Raw genomic sequence first — 8799 nt, 5'->3', positions numbered from 1 at the left:
AGATGATAATGAAGTTATCTATATCTCAATACCCAATTCAAAAATTAATCAAATTATCATTGAGATAAAGTTCTCAATCTAAATTTCAAAGATGATCACGAGATAACGAGATCTCAGCCTCGGAAGAAGCTGCTGATAGAAAAATTAACTCTTGAAACGTAGCAAAAACGACGTGAATCTCGTGATTCAAACCATGATGAACTTGAAATATGAGTATTACTGTATTACTGGCTCGATACACTCAAACTTATTAGCTCCTAAAAAAAGTAGAAGGAAATCTAACTGAAAATTGAATTATTCATAATTCGTGTTACAGCACTGTAACCTCCTAACGACAACCCGAAATCATCGATCTAGATCCACAAAGTTTAAAACCAAGGGAAAGAATAGCCACAACACAACAAGAGGAAAGATGAAGAGATGAAACATCAAGAATTTCTATCCAACCTGACATAAATTCTCATTAACAGATCATTTAATCACAAACATACTATCAAGAGAAACCCTTCAAAAAATGTCATCTATGTTACATACGCGCGTACGCTATCAAGAAAAAAATCTCACAAAATAACAATTTTTTTGTGATACGACAAAGAAACATTTCGTCTCTTAAAATGTCTTGATCGTCAAAGAGAGGCTACGAAAACATAACATAAAACTCTTTTTTTTAAACAAAAATTCTAATATTACACCAAATCAAAGAAATTTTTGATATTTTTCTTGCTTATATCTTGTGTGTTAAAGCTTTAAGCAAATTGTATATAGGTGACGGATAAAAACATAGAAAATAGTTTTCGAGTTATGCGGTTGTGCTCTTTGCTATAACAAAGCTATAAAGCACTCGACCGTAGAGCGAGTCACTATAAAAACGTCTCTTTTAAAAGGGGGATAGGACCGATAGATTTACCGCATCAGATGAGAACGAAAATTCTTGTATTTGTAAATATCGGCTTTAAAACTTGACTGTCTGAGTCGTGGGAGAGGTGCACGGTTACAGAAGGAGGGTGTGTGCCACTAGTGCAACCTCTGACCATTGTACCAAGACTTACCATCTCCGTTATTAATAGCATCTTTTTGCCCAGCCGGTTCTAAGAAGGTACCAAGTATTTCTAGTGGCAGATTTATTTTTCAATTTTGAATCAGAGGTGTGTCTTTCAGCTTAGACTCGGCGGAACCGGGGAAATTTAAAAAAAGTTCAGCTAAATGAGCGCACCAACCTTTTTAAATAACTTAATAAATATTAACCTATTTTAAACCTCTAGCCAATCTTTAACGCTTGTTTTGCCGTCGCAACACCTTACCACTTGGATATTCTTCTACGAGCTGAAATACCGAAATAATGCTTACTTTTCTGATACCCTGATAAATTGCACTGAGAGCTTGATCTCTCCGATGGAGAACAGATTCTTAAATAGCTGTGTCAAAGGAAACACTAGACAGTTCAAACGGTCAATATTTATCAAGTCAACAAAAATCCTTATTTTCGATTCCTGCGCGAACGCCCGCCCGCCCGCCCGCCCGTACAATGCGATGAAAAGTGACGCACGCGCTTTAAGATACCCTTTAATATGCTCTGACTTTTATGCTTCTTATTGAAAAGACAGAAAAGAGACTGTCGCTTTCTACTTTTTTTATTTTGGAAGGTCGGGGTATGGTAAAAAAAGAACAATACGAACACAAGATATAATGTCATGCAAAGCCAAGCTAGCTTGTATGATGCTATGAGCAATTTAGTCTAATTAAAATAAATACCAATACTGATGATTAAAATTGATTTAGTTTGAAACTGTTTTGAAAAATGCTTTATCTGCAACAACGTTTTGAAATGAGACATATAACCTTCCAAAAAAAAAGTAATAGGGGAGCCATATTTATTGGGACAAACGCTAACTCGTCTATGACTGTGTCTATCAACCTCTTGGCGAAAAACATCGCCCAACGTGGGGCTCGAACCCACGACCCTGAGATTAAGAGTCTCATGCTCTACCGACTGAGCTAGCCAGGCTTGCAGATACAGATAGAGAAATTGTAATTATACTAGACTACAGTAATCCAATTACAGCTGAACGATATCATATTGCTGAAATGATTGACAGTTGCCCAAAGAAAAAGGAAACTCATTCAAGTTAAGAAGAGCAATAAGGAAAACCGGATTAAAAAACCTCAGTTATGAAAACCCCAGTTATGAAAACCCCAGTCGCTAAAATAACGAGCTATGAAGTCATTACTTAATTTTTAAGGTGCACCTAAAATGACCGAATTGACTCGAACTCGGAAAATTAAGGTACACCTTAAGAATCCGAGTTATGACGTAGTAACTCGGTCTTTTCAAAACTTGGGTTTTCCAGGCATCCAATAACGAGCCACTATGCAATGCAATGCCTTTTTCAAGCAAAGAATTGAATTACCAACTTTCTGCCCACTTAATTGGCCTTCTCTAACAATTATGAAAGTCAAAAACCTGGGCTCCAAACATTCGAAGAAGTCTTACAATGACGTTACTGTGTACAACTGAAGGGACTTGCAAACTTGTTGAATTAAGGAGACATTATGAGTTGTAAAGGTTCGTATAGACTATGCTATAGTCTAATCTAATCAATTTCCGTATACCGCCTTAGCGCCATATTTTCCCGCCTTTACTATCACTGCAACGGACGATAACATCGTCCAAGGGTTCGAAGTATGGCGATTCCACTGTATTAGCCCAATTATCATACAACAGAAACCGGCTTTATTGCTGACGAGCAACATTATTGAAAAAACACTTCGCGTAAAATAAACAAACAGTCTATCCGATATCAAATAAATTGTTAGGCAAGGACATAACGAGTTGATGATTCAGTTCTCCCTTTCTTGAAGTACTTATGAAAGAGCTACGCAACTATCATTGGTATTTTTTACTATATACTTTTAATTTACAAATTCATTCAAGAATAAGACACATCAATGGCCGAAAATTCAAGACAAGTTTAGAATATTTTAAGGCCTTGCGGACTCTAAACATCTGATTTTTAAGGAAATTGCACCAAAATGCCCTCAAAATTGTGAAAATAAGAACATGTCAAGAACATTTTTAGGGCGACCCTCGAACCTTAAAAGGAAAAAGCTCGGCACAAGTTTACCTGACCTGACCCTCCCCCACTAAAAAAAACAAAAACAAAAATCTACCGTATAACACAAGACCTTTGAAAATTACCCAAGGAACAGGCAAATTTAAGCTAATCTACTAATATCATGCTTTCTATAAATGTTCATGTTCATAGTTCATGCAGCTCTTGGAATCCGTACAGATAAGATGACTTTTAACAGAAACACGACGCATCAATCACTTTAAAGGTGATGCTTTACCATCGATATCAAGAGCAAACCAGAACTATTGGAGTGGTACTTATTATTCCCTGTGTTATAGCATGAACATATAAACGACTGGACATCTATCTTTTACTGTCTCTTTGAAGCGAGCTTCGTTGCCGCCTGTATTTCAAAATTGGTATGAAAAATCCGACAATATTCCGTCATAATTTTGTTTCTTTGAATCATTTTGGTAAAAGGATTGGTAGAGCTTGAACATTACTCCTAATGTAAAAAAAAAATTATTTTCGAATTTTTTCACAAGTTTGTAACATATTTTATCAACATTTTTAACTCTAAAATGCAGAATTTCAACTGCGTGTATACTTTTGAATCCCTTTTGTCACTCCAATAATTTTTTTTATGACTTGAAAAAAATAGCTTGCCAAAGTTTAGAGCCTGTTTTATAAGAATATCGAAATTGAATGCAACACCCTCTAAAATTATTAGACACTTTTAAGTCAGAATTTAGAAATATTAGTCGGAGTTTTGACAAGCTGACGATGATTTTGCCTCTGTTATCTTTGTTATGATATAGATAAAAGACTTGAGAAGAGTAGAGCAACAGAGACTTTTGTCGAAGTTTTGACGTTGTTAGCAAGGTACTCCCAAGTGGTATATCATCAAAATCTTTTGTTTCATTTTATGCTTTTAACGAGGCGGCAACGAAGCTAGCAGCCCTTTCTACAATAAGACAAAGGAGATGGATGTCCAGTCGTTTATATGTTCATGGTTATAGACAGAACTATTGGAGTGGTACTTATTATTCCCTGTGTTATAGAGAGTTATAAAGGAGAGGAATTTAAAACAGAAAACACGAAGAGTCAGTCAACCACCACCAATATCAAGGAAAATCCTCAAAACTCAGATCTTAAGTATTCCCTGTTAGGGGAACATAGAAAAGAGGACAGAAAGACGAAGCACCAATCACTTTGAAGACCAACGTCGATATCAAGAGTAAACCAATACTACTGGAGTAGTACTTGACTTGTAAATGATATTATATCAAAGAGAGTGAAAAAATGCCTGCCAAATTGCTATGTGACTTCATGACCCATTAATCGACGTCAGAAACTATTACGTTATCAAAGTCATGATAAATTAAATTAATTGATGTGATGTGAAGAAAAAACAATCACTGTATGCCTGAGAGAAAATCAAGTCAAGTCTTTGGAATGAGGACAATGTCAGCAACCTTTTGACCACCTTCCAATTAATCAGGCCATGTAGTCTATCAAAAAGTTTTAAGTTAAACCCTACAAACCAATTGATCATACCGTATATAAGAGAGTTTATGTATCTACCCTTTTTAAGACAGCGGAGTGACTCGACTGAAACGATTATGAAATACCCGTAGTTCTGACCTGCAAAGTCGAGGACGGTAAAGAGTGCTGATTTACCCTCGTCCTCAATGACTCACAATGTATACCATACTCTCAATAGACATTAAAATTCAAAGCTATTTCTAATTACCATCGAAGAAATTATTCTAAGCCTGAAAGCAGTATATTTACACGACAAGTCTTCTTGATACCTGCACAACTAGGATTTTAAATCCAATCTAATGAGAGGAGGAGCAGAAGGGATAAATACTTGTGCTAAATTTAGGATGAAATTGACAAAAACATGTTCAATCAAATTAGGGAATATAAGTAAAAGTCGATCATAACTTTAGATTACAATGTAATAGACATGTTAGTATGTCGTACTACACCCCCTCTCCTTAAAACGCCCCTTCCCTTAAATGGGCCGCCCTCATCGAATAATCGCCTCTTCGAATAAACGTCTCCTTGAATGAACCTTCTACCCAAATAAGCTATCTGCAGGCGGGAGGAGAAGAGAATCTTCAACCATAAGCAATAAGAAGTGATGTCTAAAGATTTACACCGCATTTGTTGGTTGAGTGTTTGGGATGAATCTAGCACTTTCTTAGTTTTTACATTTTACGTTTTTCGTATTCTGGTGATAAATCTAGTGATTTGTATGAAAACGGCCAGCACAATTTATGTAGGGAATAATCGGCTTCAAATCCAACTTAGAGGATTCTAATGTAGCTTCCGACTATATCCGATTGCTCCGTATTCGATGATTTTTTACGTGCCGATATTGATTTTCCGCTCTACTCTGGCACAATATCGCGAGAATTCAATCTTCAGAAGAGCCATAATGACCAAAACACGTCAGTATCATACCAATTTGTTTGCCTTTATGTTCGAGCTATGATCACGATTGTCACCATAGATAAAACCATTTTTGAATTTTCACCATGAAACATACCCACCAAGTTAAACATAAAAATTTCCAAAAATAGTCAATTTTGCGATTGCCAAGTGGTCAATGGCGTTAGTGTCTCAAACCAGGGATTTGCGGTTCGAATCCCCGCTCCTTCCAATGTTCTGTTCAGTTCAGTTCATAGATAGCCGAGCCGGCTGGCCGTGGACCCCGTGAAAACGATCGAAAGACTGTCTAAAAGTCCTAGATTACTGGGCTATCCATGTAAATATTGACTCTATCTATCTATCTATATCACAAGCAAAATCCTTTCTGAATCTTTACCATGAATGTGACTATGACTCTAGTAAACATGCTATTAACAGCATGCCCACGTACTGAATTGGGAATTACCTTATATGGCAAAATCATTAGGCGGCTGGCATCTTACAAGTTCGTGTTCCATACTACCTATGGTCTTATAGAGGTGAGACCAAGACAACAAAATGATTAATCATCATTGAGCGCCTTAACATTTGGCAAGCTATGAATCTTAGGATTATTGTCAAGTGAATCGAGTAAGATTAAGCAAGCAGATATTTAAGCCGTACGGGACTGATGGCGTGTTGGTTATTTGTGAGATTGTAGGCTATGGGGGAAACCTCTTTATCGAGATGAAATTGCCGAATAAATAAATCTGAAAACGTAACAAAAAGCTTAGTCAAAATTGAAAAGATGCTGGTTCTTAAAACTAGATTCGCAACAGATAGTGTAAAATCATGTCATGCACCTGTCATCGTTATGTTACAACACGTATGTTTTAAATACTGTCTTGATTACGGAAATGAAGATTGTCTCATCCCACTGGATAAGAATTTAATATTTTGACTACATGCAAAGATTAAAATACTTGTTACCAGCAAGTGTACTCAGGAAATACAAAAAATCCACGCTGAGTAACTTGACTGGGACCTCCTCATTTACATATTATCAAAAGTATAAACAAGCAGGAAATGATACATTTCTAAAACCTGATTATTTCCTTCATACTAAGCAAAGTCATACGAGTCTTGGACTTGATGAACATCAATAGAGGAAAACCAGTTGGCCAAATCTCAATTCTGATTGGTGTTAACAAACAAAAAAAATGAAAAAAGACATCCCTGTATTAAAGAACAGGTGGACTATAATTTTGCAGGAAAAATTAGCTAAAAATCGTTCCGGTGATATACCGAAATATGTCTCGGACATTTCAATCCACCCAGTGATCGTGCTAATTTGTGCTCCTTAAATATACTACCTGCGGTTTTGTGATAGTTAGATTACATCCTCACTGGTTTTTGGACTGTAAACAAGGAATTTTTCATCTGAGTCCACTGAAAGTAAAAGGATGTTCCTTCCCGATTAGTAATTTTAAAACTCCTTATCTCCTTTATTTTGGTTCCCACTATTGGTTCACTGGGACAGGGGTGTAAGAAGTCGAAAATACCTTAACATCATCCACATCGTAAAAATACAGCATCAACAAGATTAGCATCTAAGATTTGGATTTCATGAAACGAATTGGAAACCAATTATTCATTTGAACGACAACAAATGTATCAAAAGCAAACATATCGTGGTAAAATGAAATCTTTTTGCGCTTCCACATACGTCTTGAACGAACGAAAAGAAATTTCGTCATTTTTTGTAAATTTAAATCTATTATGACGTCATCGTCATTCATTAATTAGAGGCTAGAGCACACATACAACTAAGACTTCCCACGGTGTAAAATGTGAGAATTTGTTAGTATGTAAGTATTTTCTAAGACGTTCTTTATATAAGAACAATCTTAAAAGAACAACGAGGCTCTCAAAAGGCCAAATCATAAAGTAGACCAAACCGAGCCTGAAATGGCAGAATTTTAGGCAAATTTGAGAGTCAAATATTGTATACAGCTTAAAAGTACTTAAATTTTGCCATCAAAATGAGAACAGGATAAGATCATCTTGAGGTTCGCAATGTCCGAAAATGAGAACAGCCTAGCTTCGAAAATAATTCACTGGTTCTTATAAAAAAGAATATAATGCGTGGTCTATCTATGGATCATTTCATAGTGATATTATTTAAGTCTAAGACAATTAACTGATCATTGTGAAATTCAAGAAACTCTATATTTTGGACAAGGACGCCATGGTCATGAGTTGTTGTAGGGTAGAAAATTATCATTGAATTCCGTGCGAACTTATCAAAAAATTGACACCAGCCTGATATTATACCAGGAAGGATTCACACAGGCCCAGCAGAAGCGGGGAGACAGTCTCCCCACTTTCGGGCAAACGAGATTTTTTTTTCAAATTCCTAGCGAATTTAATCTCATTTTGAGCCTGACTTAAACAGTTGTTCCGCCGAGCCTGTTATATTAATTTCCTTAGCTATTTCTAAGATCAGCGATAAATCAAGTCTAGCAACGAATGCTACTTTAAAAGGAGCTAACCTAAAAAAAAACGTTATTTGACAAACAATATAAAAAGACAAACCCAAGGTACCAAATGACCAAATTCATGAATAAAATGAGAAATTGAGCATAACATTCTCAAAATCTTGGAAAACTACCAAAATTTGGCAGTCAGTAAAACAATGAAAATAAAAATATAGTGCCAAAATCAATTTCATTTTTATTTCGATTTTTGGAATTTCAGGCCTGTAAAACAATTAATCAAATTGGTCTCGCGTAATGAGAAAGCAAAGAAATTCTCCCGATACAAAAACCAAAACTCTGACGTTCTTAAACTGCAACTAAAATAACTCATGAAAGTAAAATATAATACTCCTTTATGCGCATGGGAAAATGTCATAAAGGTTGCACAAGAGAAAATCTTGCAAGCGAGTCTGTCATAACATCATTTCATTGCTAAAAATAATAATTTTACTTATTTATGCTCCCGAAGCTCGAAAAATCAGCTCAGTCTCTCTAGTCTGAAACGCGGACCTCTACAAGAGCCACAGATATAAGAAACATAAATCCGTTAGCGGATGCCAGGAACCTACTCAGCCTCCAGATAGGAGATGAAAGAATTGTTGAAAATAGCTCAGAGGAAAAACCTTAGAAAAAGCCAACTATTTGTCTAATAGCTTGACTTGATGAATGCTATGTTTTCTGCAGCAAAAACGATTAGCTTTTCATTTATCTAAACCCTGATCGACTGAGGGTGATAACTTTAATGGCGAGGTTTTAGTCAATTCTCCGTTCTC

The 8799-nt window shown here is 35.9% G+C and overlaps 1 non-coding gene across 1 annotated transcript; it reads right to left on the bottom strand.

The window, feature by feature from the left end:
• Positions 1-1932: 1932 nt before the first annotated feature.
• Positions 1933-2005, bottom strand: Trnak-cuu (transfer RNA lysine (anticodon CUU)). Its single transcript has one exon. It is a non-coding gene; the product is annotated as a tRNA-Lys (tRNA).
• Positions 2006-8799: the final 6794 nt, after the last annotated feature.

This window comes from Clytia hemisphaerica, unplaced genomic scaffold (genome assembly GCF_902728285.1).
Source record: "Clytia hemisphaerica strain Z4C2 unplaced genomic scaffold, Clytia hemisphaerica genome assembly, whole genome shotgun sequence".
Taxonomy (NCBI): Eukaryota; Metazoa; Cnidaria; class Hydrozoa; order Leptothecata; family Clytiidae; genus Clytia; species Clytia hemisphaerica.
Note: the sequence above shows the minus strand (reverse complement) of the source record. Positions and strands in the feature narration are given on the sequence as shown.